This window comes from Sipha flava, unplaced genomic scaffold, assembly GCF_003268045.1.
Source record: "Sipha flava isolate LNK unplaced genomic scaffold, YSA_version1 0_pilon_pilon, whole genome shotgun sequence".
Taxonomy (NCBI): Eukaryota; Metazoa; Arthropoda; class Insecta; order Hemiptera; family Aphididae; genus Sipha; species Sipha flava.
This window is the reverse complement of record NW_020271713.1, coordinates 5,725,853-5,737,384: the sequence shown is the minus strand read 5'-3', so window position 1 is coordinate 5,737,384 and position 11,532 is coordinate 5,725,853.

The following is an 11,532-nucleotide window of genomic DNA, read 5'->3' as shown; positions in this document are numbered from 1 at the left end:
AAATATGAGGTTTATGAATAAAAAAAATAAAGAAAAATAAATTAATAAAAAAATAAAGTTAATTTTTAAAATTTATGAAATAATACTACGACTATACTAGGTAGGAAAACCATATAGGATATAGGATTTAAACGTAACGTATTTAGGATAAAATTTGATGGTCTTAATAAAATTCCTAAATTCCTAAATTTATCCTCTAAATAGGACTAATACATGCTAAAATATGAAGGTTTTATTACGGACATACGTACGTATGTCCGTAACAGTTTACTATTTTTGTAAATTGTTAATTTTTAGTCGTATTTTAATGTTAGCATAATGTTTGTATAATGTTAGCGTTGACAGATCTTTGTATCATTGTGATTCAAACTCAATCGGAAGTTGTCGAAACACATAAGAGAATATGCTGTAGTCGATTTCAAATAAAAGACACCCCGGAATCAATGAATGATTTGTTGTGCTTTAAATATCTCCCCGAGCACCACCCTCTTCACACGAATTTATTGTAAAAACCAATAGTACGAAAATCTGCCAACGTATCGTTAATTGGGAATTAATATATAGGCAAACAGTTCTTATATATAAATTGTTATTAATTGTTATTTTATTTATTTTTATTCTTATTGATTATATGTGATTGTAAATTGTTTATTTCTATTATAAATAAGCTCGATAGCTTATTACGTCACTGTGATTTTTGTTATCGTGGATCTCTGGTGAATTCTAAATATTTAATGTTCGTTATTTAAATTTTTTAATTTTTGTTATATTTTCATTCTTATAATTAACAAAAATAATATTTATTTGTGTGATAAATTTGATTTACGTTTAAATTTCTCGCAGTTAATTATTAATGTTAAAATAATAAAGTGTCAAAAACCCTTTGACCTCGTGGTCAACTGGAACACTTCCAACGGACCAAGTAAATCGATCTCGTGATACAAAATAAGTAATTATATTTTTATACTATTAACAGTTGATGAGCCGTTCCAGTGACAATTAATATATACTTTTTTAAAAAATGTGATATTTGATTTATCAAAATCATCTAAATCGGAAGCTTAAGATAACACGATATAATAAAAAAAAAATCTCTTTTATTTAACCATTTTAACCGTGTTTTGAGTTAATTAATGAATTATTATCCTTTTTTGGACGGCGATGTACGTTTTACTTTTACAGGAACGGCCCCTCAACTTAATGATAATTACATGTTTAATTCTTTGTTTTTACTAGGTTGATAGAGTTTTTGAAATAAGTATGTGATATTTAAATTCATACTCGATCCATTAACTCAATCACCGTAGTACAAAACAAAATCTTCGTAGATAAAAATGTACTTGTTACCTACTTAATTTTTTATTAATTTACATCGTTTACAAGGGGCGTATCCAAGTTGGGTCCCAAATAATATTTATGATAGAGATAAACAACTAATTGGGTCCGATTACAAAAAACCTTACATATTAGTTTAGTCCGACTACTACGACAATAAAATCTGTAACTCAGTGTTTCTCAACTATTTTACTGTGGCGACTCCCTTTTGAATTTTAATATTTTAGCGACTCTCTAAATATATATTTTTTATATTCTTGCATAAATAATTATTAATAATTAATTCTATAAGTACTGTATATTGCACATTGTATAGTGTACATAAAAAACATAAAATATTTATAATATTATATGTATATAAATATATATATGTATATTTTTTTTGAATTTTTAAAAACGTATACCAAATATTTTGTTCTATAAATATAATTATAAATTATGGTTTTTAATGACTTGGTTGTTGCTGTTGATATGAAATTAATTCGTCAATTCTTAGTGTTATTGACTTTGTTAAACTAATTATCATAGCTGATGAAAATTCTAATCGATTTCTAGTTTTACTTCTTATTGTTCTCATTGTGGAAAATCGATTTTCACACAAATATGTTGTTGAAAATGGAATGAGTACTTTTAATACTTCTTCCTCCAATCTAGTATATTCATTTTGAACCTTTATCCAAAATTGACCTATATTTTTGTTGCTTTTAAAGATCTCGTATAAGCCCACATCTGAACTCAATTCAATCAGTTTATTTTCATTTGTTAATAATAAAATATTATGATCGGATTATACGAATGGATTTATTACCCAATTATAATTTTTACAAATGTTTTTTGTGGGGTCAAGATGTTTTGAAAATTTTTCTCTTAATTTACATAAATGTTCTTCAATTATAATATAATACATATTTCATTAATTTAATTTTTTGATGTATTTAATGTATTTTCCTGAGTTATGTTAAAATAATTCGGAAACATATCAAATATATAATTTTTTACTCGATTTATCCATAGTCCAATATTTTTTAGAAATACGTCATTTTTGTTGTATGATATAAAAAAATATATATATATATAATATATACTCGTATTATGTAATATTGTACAATTTATTGATTTTAGTTTTTTTTTTTAGTTTTTATTACTTTATTATATTTATACTTTATTATAATATTTGTTTATTTATACTTTACTTTACTAGTGGAAATATATTATTTTTGTATTGATTTAAATTTTAAATCATACGTGGCCCTAATTATTAAGTTGGTGACCACTGAGGGGGTCACGACCCTTAGGGGGATAAACACTGCAGTAATTTACAATTGTCACTCTTGATAATGTTAAAAAATTAATTGATCTATCGTTTAAATGTTTACTAATTATAAATTTTTTAATAATTTTATTTATTTATTTACCATATCCCGGTATTCTAATTTTTAATTAATTATATACCATGAATAAGAAATTAAAAAAAAAAATCATACCTTATTTATAGATAACTGATAGTCCTAAGTCTGTGAAAATGAGAAGAGAAATGTTTTATTTTTTTTGTGTGGACCCAATTAGAGTAGTACTTCTAAAATCGTGGGATCCAACTGGTATACTACCTGAAAATAACTGAGACCCAACTAAACTAAATAAGGGTCTTCAGATCTTTCGGTAAACGTTGTTTATAAATAGTCACCCATTGTAGTGCATTTTATTACCATTATAATGTATTTTTTTTTTTAGCAATTTAAAATAATCCTTTTGTGATCAATACACCAACAGTGCCTAATAATTTGTATAAACATACATTTTTCCCATAATTTAATTGTAAATTACTATATGATTACAAATAAAGTGTTCTTATAGTAATATTTAAGTTTAAATTATTAAGCATAAATTAATACAATTTGCTTTAGCATTAACCATTTATTTTTATCCACTGTTATACCAACATTTAAGTTGCAATTAGTTTACAAATAAAATATTTACTACTTTACCAATTTCATGGATTTTAAACAGTTTATTGTTTTTACGTCAATAGTATATAATGCACATATGACTTTCTGGATCCCTACCTTTTAAAAACTTGTAGGATCTCAATGGAACCAAACCTAATAAATTATTTTATCATTACATATTTATACGAAAGACAAATTACTACATTCGTACATGACCTGAAAAAATTAAAGTGCTATTGGAGGATCTCTCGTCATGTGTAAGCACCTGCCCTATGTACAATTTAGAATCATAATATTTTGTGTAGTTTAAAATATTTTAACGAATATTTTTACATAATATTACATTACGTGTTTAATAACATGAATAGGATTTTAACGACTTAATGCAATTACTTGATACAATTTATTATATTCGTCAAATATTTAATTTAAACTGAGGGTGCTACAGTGGCATTGTATAGTTAATATATGTTAATTTTAATTGAATCTCCCTATACTGATATTAAAGCAAAATTACCGTTTATACAAATGAAAAAAAATATATATTTTGGAGGTAACCTTCTTTTATGAAAAATTAATTATAAAAGAGTTATAGTTTTTTTTCAAAGTTCTAACATATCGATCACTTGTATACGTTTATTCATAATTAATAAACGAAAAAAAGCTTCGCAGAGATTTCGCAAGGATTTCGAACGCGCATGAATGAGTTGGGCAAAAATAAATCAAAATAAAGATTAAAAAATAAAAGCACGAATAACTAATTTATTTATGAATAAAGAATAATTTTTTATTCTGAATAGTTTTATTCGTAAATAAAACAATTATTTAGAATATATGTATTCATTAAAATCATGAATGATATTAATTAAATAATGATATTAAATATAAAAGTATATTTCATTTCTTTTTGTCAATTATTATATGTATTAATATGTATTACTTTTATATATATTATTTAAGTCTAAATAATAAGTTTATTATTATTATACATTGTTATTTAGGATTTAAATTTATTATTTAATTACGAATAACGAATAATAATACAAATTAAAATAATAAATAAAAGTAAAAATCAATATTAAAATTAAGAATAAATCAATGAAGAATAATATTTTATTCAAATAATTAATTCAATAATATTTTATTCGACTAATACCCAACTCTGATAAATAAGCTATTGAGTTAATGTTTATCTATAATCGTCAAATTTTATCCTTAAAAATAAATACTTAAAAATGTATTGGAAAATTTTCTTTATTCTTTAAACAAAATGTAGTTAAATATGTAATGTAAACGTAGGTATATTATTATAACTATGTTATAAATTATGTTTTTATTATTTATTACAAAAAAGTACAAGGTAAGTAAGCTTGGCCATTAAGAACTGATGATGATTATAAAAATATACTTATATAAGTAATACATATTTAATAAATTAAAAAAATTAATTAATATAAAACTATTAAACTAATTAAAATTACAATCTTTTAATTTTAATTTTAATTCCATCTAAATACTTATAGAACTGGAGTTGGTTCTTATAACAGTTTTTCTAAGTTCACTTTATCTATAGGTAATAAAGCTAGATTTTTTAATTTTGAACTTTGAATTGTAGATCTCGTGTAAGTTTTGTTTTAATACGCCGTATAGTATGAGTAGAAATACTACTTATAGTACTAGCTGACAATATAGGGATCACCATAGAAAATTAAAATATTTTTCTCAAGTTAGTTATAACTTCAACATAACTATAAACTTGTTGATGTACATCAGATAATTTCGAAGCATTTAAAAACAGAAATTTCCCAATTAATCATTGATTAGTCATTATTCAACGATTGATACATAAAGCGTAAAAAATGGGTTTTAAAAAAAAAAAATTAAAAATATTTGGTATTTTTTAAACGACTTGACGGTGTTAAAACCAAAACTAAACTGTAATTCTAAATAGATAATTTATAGAACAAAACATATTTTTGTGTTTATTTTCGTTTCAAGATAAATTAATCTATTACATACCTTACTTATATAAGTATACGTATATATAGTGACATAAATTAGGTCCAATTTCTGATGGTGCAGAGGCATATTTTCAACTTATGATTTCTAACACACCAATTTTCCAACATCCTAAGTAAAATCCTTCCCAAAAAACTATATATTTTCTCATGTATTTTTTTAAATAATATATACATTTTGAATCATTTTAATAGTAAAACATTTTTTTATTATAATATTAATAAAAAAAAAAAAATCAACATTTTTTTTTTAGTATGCTGATTTCCTTGGCTCTTAAAAATAATATTATAGGTATACAAATTTCACACTAGTGGTTCTTAACCTTTTGTCGAGCACGGACCCCCGATAAGAGATTTTTAGAAATTGTGGACTTCTTTACCAATTTTTTTTCGAATACATTTTTTCTTACAAAAACATCTCATGTTATTAAAACCAAAATTATAATAAATAAAATTGATAGACATAACAAAACATACATATTTATAATTATTTTTACTACGCTTAAATTTTCAGTTAATTTAAATTTAATTTTTATTAAATTAATTCGGTGGTTGATGTTATACTTAAGACACTTAAGACACAACTTTTCGGTGCGTACGAATTGCGTCCCATATAAAAAGGTATAATACTAATTGCGTCCCGGGTTTTTCTCGAGTACGGCTGAATTGTGTCCTCAGTACCTGTGATATCTAAAATGTATAAAATCGAAATTATTGATTATTATAAATTATTATTATAAACAATTACTGTTGCAGTACAGGGTTAACAGTCCATTACTCACACGTGTTACAATATTAAACACGATTATTGCGAGTGAAATTAATTGTATGTATAGCGAAAAACAACGTGATTAATTTGTTATTGACCAGTATAAATTTCGATTCCACAAGTACTTAAAAAACCATTTTGAACGGTGGTGTAGTTGTGAAAAAACGTGTAAGTCTTATATTCATTTAAACTCCGATAACGACGTAATCAAAAAAGTTATTAATCATAATTATCATGAAGAAAACGAAATATTAAACCGTCAAATAATGAATAATAATTTAAAACGAAAAGCTATCGACAATATTTGTGAGAAACCAAGTATAATAATTAATAGTGAATTACTTAAACATGATATAGATACTATAAAATTTTATTTTAAGTATCTATTAATTTTATAGTATATGATTTGCAATTGATTAGCAAAAATATACATTATGCACAATCTTCTCTTTGCCCAAATTACTAAAAAATTTGGAGGAATTACTATAGGCGTAATTTAGGGGACTTGTGTGTGCTTAGCACCCTCATTTTTGAAATTAGTACCCCCAAATGTGTTTATGTTAATTTAAATTTAAATATTCATTACTCATTATGTATAGAAAAACATAATAGTTTTTGAGTTTTTTTGTATAAATATATAAATTTTTATACATTACAAAAATATTTTGCAATACGAAAAAAAATATCTTTGCTATAGGATAAAAATTTCAACTTTCTAGCAATATTACTTTTGGAATTAAGACTAAATAACTAAAATTTTAAATGTGAAAGTCTTATTTACAGCGTATTTTTACCATTTCCCTGTCCATTTCAGGACAGTTTTTTCCTCACGTCTAGAAAAACTATTATAATTTAAAAAAATGACGTATCTAAAGTACCACTGCATGCCAATTTAAAATTTAAAAAAGTCCTAGAAAAAACTTTTGGACCAGTATTTCTATCCGAAAAAGTGTTAAACAAATAAAATACAAACATCATTATAAAACCATAATATCCTCCGCTACAGTCAAAATCTAAAAGTGATCATGTGATAAAACACTTGTGTTTACAGCAGGTAATTCGTTGTATGCGCAATAAAAATATAAAATTAAAGTGAACAATTTAAATTTAGAAATATTCATATATTTACCAAATATTTTAGTAACTGTTGAATTGTACGGTTTGCAGGTGTATATAACCATTAAGAATCATGAAAAAGATAGAAGGACTTCAGTATCCCCAGTTTTTACATTGAAATTGCGCCCCTGGGAATTACATACATTATTAGATAGTATGAGTGATACTGTAGTAACGAACCATAATGAAAACTTTTTGTTGGTAAATGATAAGGATTCAAATATTTTATTATTTTCGACTAAAACTAATTTAATGTCTTTAAGTAATGTTGAAACAATTTTTGTTAATGGTACTTTTAAAAGTTGCCCAAGCCTTTTTACTCAAATATTCACAGTTTATAGCTTACAAAATTATAAATAGGTACCTATATACAATTATTATTTTTTCTAAATCTTGTTAAGAAATCAAAATCTTATGAAAAGGCGTTTTTGCATATTTTGTCTGAATGTAGTAAAATTAATATTATATTTTCACCAAAAAAAGTGTTTGTAGATTTCGAAAAGGCAATACATTTAGCTATTTTATCAGTTTGGACCTCAATAATTTTAAAAGGATGTCGTTTTCATTTGGGGCAAAGCTGATACAGAAAAATACAATCGATTGGCCTAAGTTCTGAATATAAAATTGACCGTGATATAAGTAAATACTTAAAATATTTTTTTGGACTACCGTTTCTGCATCCTGACGAAGTGATCGACTGTTTCACAGACGATTTACTATCTATTAAACCGTTAGATGAAAAGATAGATGTATTCACTGATTATATATTAGATACATATATACTACCAGAATCTAGTTTTTCGCCTTCATTGTGCGTATAATACTCGGCTACAACTATACGAACTACTAATAGTTGTGAAGCTTTTCATTCGAAGCTCAACGCGATGTTTTATAACTCCCATCCAAACATTTTTCAATTTATAAATGCTCTAAAGAGAATACAAACTGATATTTATATAAAACAACGTAGCACTCATTTAAAAAAACCGTACAACCTCGATAATTAATAAAGCACGATTTTTAAAACAAGCAATGACAGATTTTCAATCAAAAACAATTAGTAGATTCGAATTTATAAAAATGTAATTTTCAAAATTTTTTTCAATACCATAATATTTTTTACTACAATTTATATTTTTTAATATTTTTATACAGTTACAATTATACAGTTGTTTTGATAGAATTTATATTTCTATATTTTTTAATATTTTTATACATGCACAATTATAAATACAATAATTAATATAAAAGCAAAAAAAATAATTTTAACCTACCTGTAGTAGTAATTATGTAATCATTATTATAGACAGTCCTAAGTTTGTATTAAAAAGGAAGGGAAATATTATTTAGTTTTTAAAATACACGAGACGCATTTGGTATGCACAAAAAAAAAAATCGGGACAACTAATATGACCCCAAAAAATAACTGGGACGTAATTAGTATGATCCCAAAAAAACTTTAGACGCAATTTGGAAGGAATTATTGCTGCGGAATTTAATTCATATGCAGCCCAAGTTTTTGAAAATCGTATAAAGATAAGATCTATTTATTATTTAATAAAAAATATATGAAAAAAAAAATAATAATAATAATCCAACAATATTGTAATAATTGCACTCATGTCATGTATTGACGTATTTTGTGTCAAGGCTGCCACGGACCCCTGAGGGCCGCAGACCACAGGTTAAGAACCACTTCACTACACAGTTTATACCACTGCGTATATAGTACATACCGGTACGTGACAAACTGAACACACGGGGAAAGGTTGTCAAGAAATGATTGAACAAGATTTGTGGAAGACATTATATTATATAAAAATAAATATTAACATTTCAAATACGTTTATTTAGAACACATTTTGAAAAAATATAACTTAAAAGCAAAATAAAATGTCGTGCATTTTGTACTAAATAGTATTAATTGAATTATTTAATAATTGTATTACTTACATATGGTGTGCAATCTAAAATTATTTAATATTATTCCACAATAAACTCAAAATAGTGAATGAATGTATTTAATATGTTTGTACTGTGTAACATGTTAATATGTTTAATATGTTTGCAGTTAGTGACGGTATACATATATATATATATATATATAAATCTGTCATAAGACAGGTATTTCTACAACATTCTCCGCTTTTCACAATCCTGGCCTATAGCAATAGATGCAGTCATATATTTATCTCCACTTACATCTTTTGTTGTTTATTCGAAAGGACGTAATACTAGGCAAAGTTCTTTTGTTATTTTCCACTCATCTACTGTTAGTTCTTTATGAGAATTATATATAAGTCCAAGAGTGCCACGAATAAAACTTTTACATTTAATAAAACGTTCAATCAAATTGAATTCCACCGATTACTAACATCCTGAAATACTTTCTTTGGTTCTTTTGCCCAATTATTATTTTGGTAATTATTCAATGTATTATTTGCTAATGTACTTCTACGGAAAAACGATTGTTTAAATTTTTTCATGAAGGAAAAATGTCAATGTTAAAGCACTTTGAACAATCAAATTTAAAGTGAAAGAAAAACATCCTAAATGTTGCAACTGAAGTATGGATAAAGCTATTTTTATATTGTTAGCATTGTCTGATACTGCTATAATAATTTTGGTTTCTATGTTCCATTCTTTTAATGTCAAATATATTTTATTACTTAAATTTAAACTTGTATGGTTTTTAGATAATTCTTGAGAGCGTAATAAAACAGATTGTAAAGTAAAACCGTCGTTGAAACGTAGTTTCAATATAAATAGTATTTTTTCTGAATGTCCAACAGTCTATAGTAATGCAACCATTAATAGTTTCAAACTTAACCTAATCCATAGTTTCATTTAAACATTTTTGATACACAGCTGATATATGAACTTTAGATAATGTATGATAATTTGGAATTTTAACTATTTGACACTTCATGCAAATTGTCTGTAATGAACTCCGATTTATTATAATTTAAATTATTAATTGTACATGATGAAAATATTATATTTTAATTCTTTTTTGTTTTGTTGAAATTGGTAATATTAGTTTTGTATAATTTTGTTTTTGAAAGTAGCCAGTAAATGTATAAACCCTTCCCATCAATATTTGTTGACAGCGGCTCTGACAATTACGTGTTAAAATAAATTATCTGAAGATAAAATATAAGCATTTAATACTAGTATGAGCCTGCTAATTAATACTATTAAATACCTAGTTAAGATCCTGTTACAATTATTTACCCAAATTGAATAAATTAGATGTGGTTCTCCAATCAATTCAGTACTGGTTGATGAAACCGAAAAAAATTGGATTATTTTTAATACATCTGATGTATAGCCTTCTCTTTAGTTCTAACTAGGTAACCTACTCCATAATATAATTAAAGTTTAATTATATTTAATAAGTTAACGCTTTTATTAGTATGTTGTACATACGAAAGACGTTGACAGTGTTCTGTTTTTGTTATTTTTAATATAACATGCCTATGCGATCGTATGTCTAATTTAGGCATGGATTCAAGGGAGAAAGACTAAGGAACTTTAGTTTCCTTTTGAATGTATTATATATTTTGTAACTATAAAATTAATATTTAGTTGGTATATCTTTAATTGAAGATTAGTCAAAATACTGTTGAACTTATTAACTTTTCATAATTTAAAAATATATTATAACTGTGTATTGCTTAACATATGTATTTACTATAATTATATATATTTTGTCTTTATGTTAATACAAATTATCCCCTGCCACCCATTTCATATTTCTAGATCCATCCCTGGTCTAATGTGTAACGCGCATCGTATATATTCTTCAAAAGCAAATATATTCAAATATATTTATAGATTTTCTATAACTCATAATGAAATTCAAAAAATAATTTATCCATTTTTTATATTCCAGTTATATTTATAAATTAGTACACCAATTAATAAATAAATAAATTATTGTATTAGTGATTTCAGTTAGGAAGACTTATGAGTCCTCCTGAATATCTTGTGTTATTAACGACGACGATAAAATGTGCATGATTTATCGCGACAAGAAATAACCATTTGTACTTGGAGCAATTATTTTCCAACCATTTAAATTAATTTTTTAAAACTCAAATAAATCAACGACATAAGCATAATATTTTCAAAGATGATTATTAAATATACTTTCTTTCCAATAACCATTACTTTATTGCAAGCCTGGGCAAGTTAATGATAATTTTTAACTGAGTTAAGTTAAGTTAATAGAAAATATTTTAAAAAGTTTAAAGTTAACAGTTGACCTGTTTTTTAACTCAGTTAAGTTAAAAGTTATCACACTTATAAACAGTTATAGACATTTTTAACTAACCTATTAACTAAT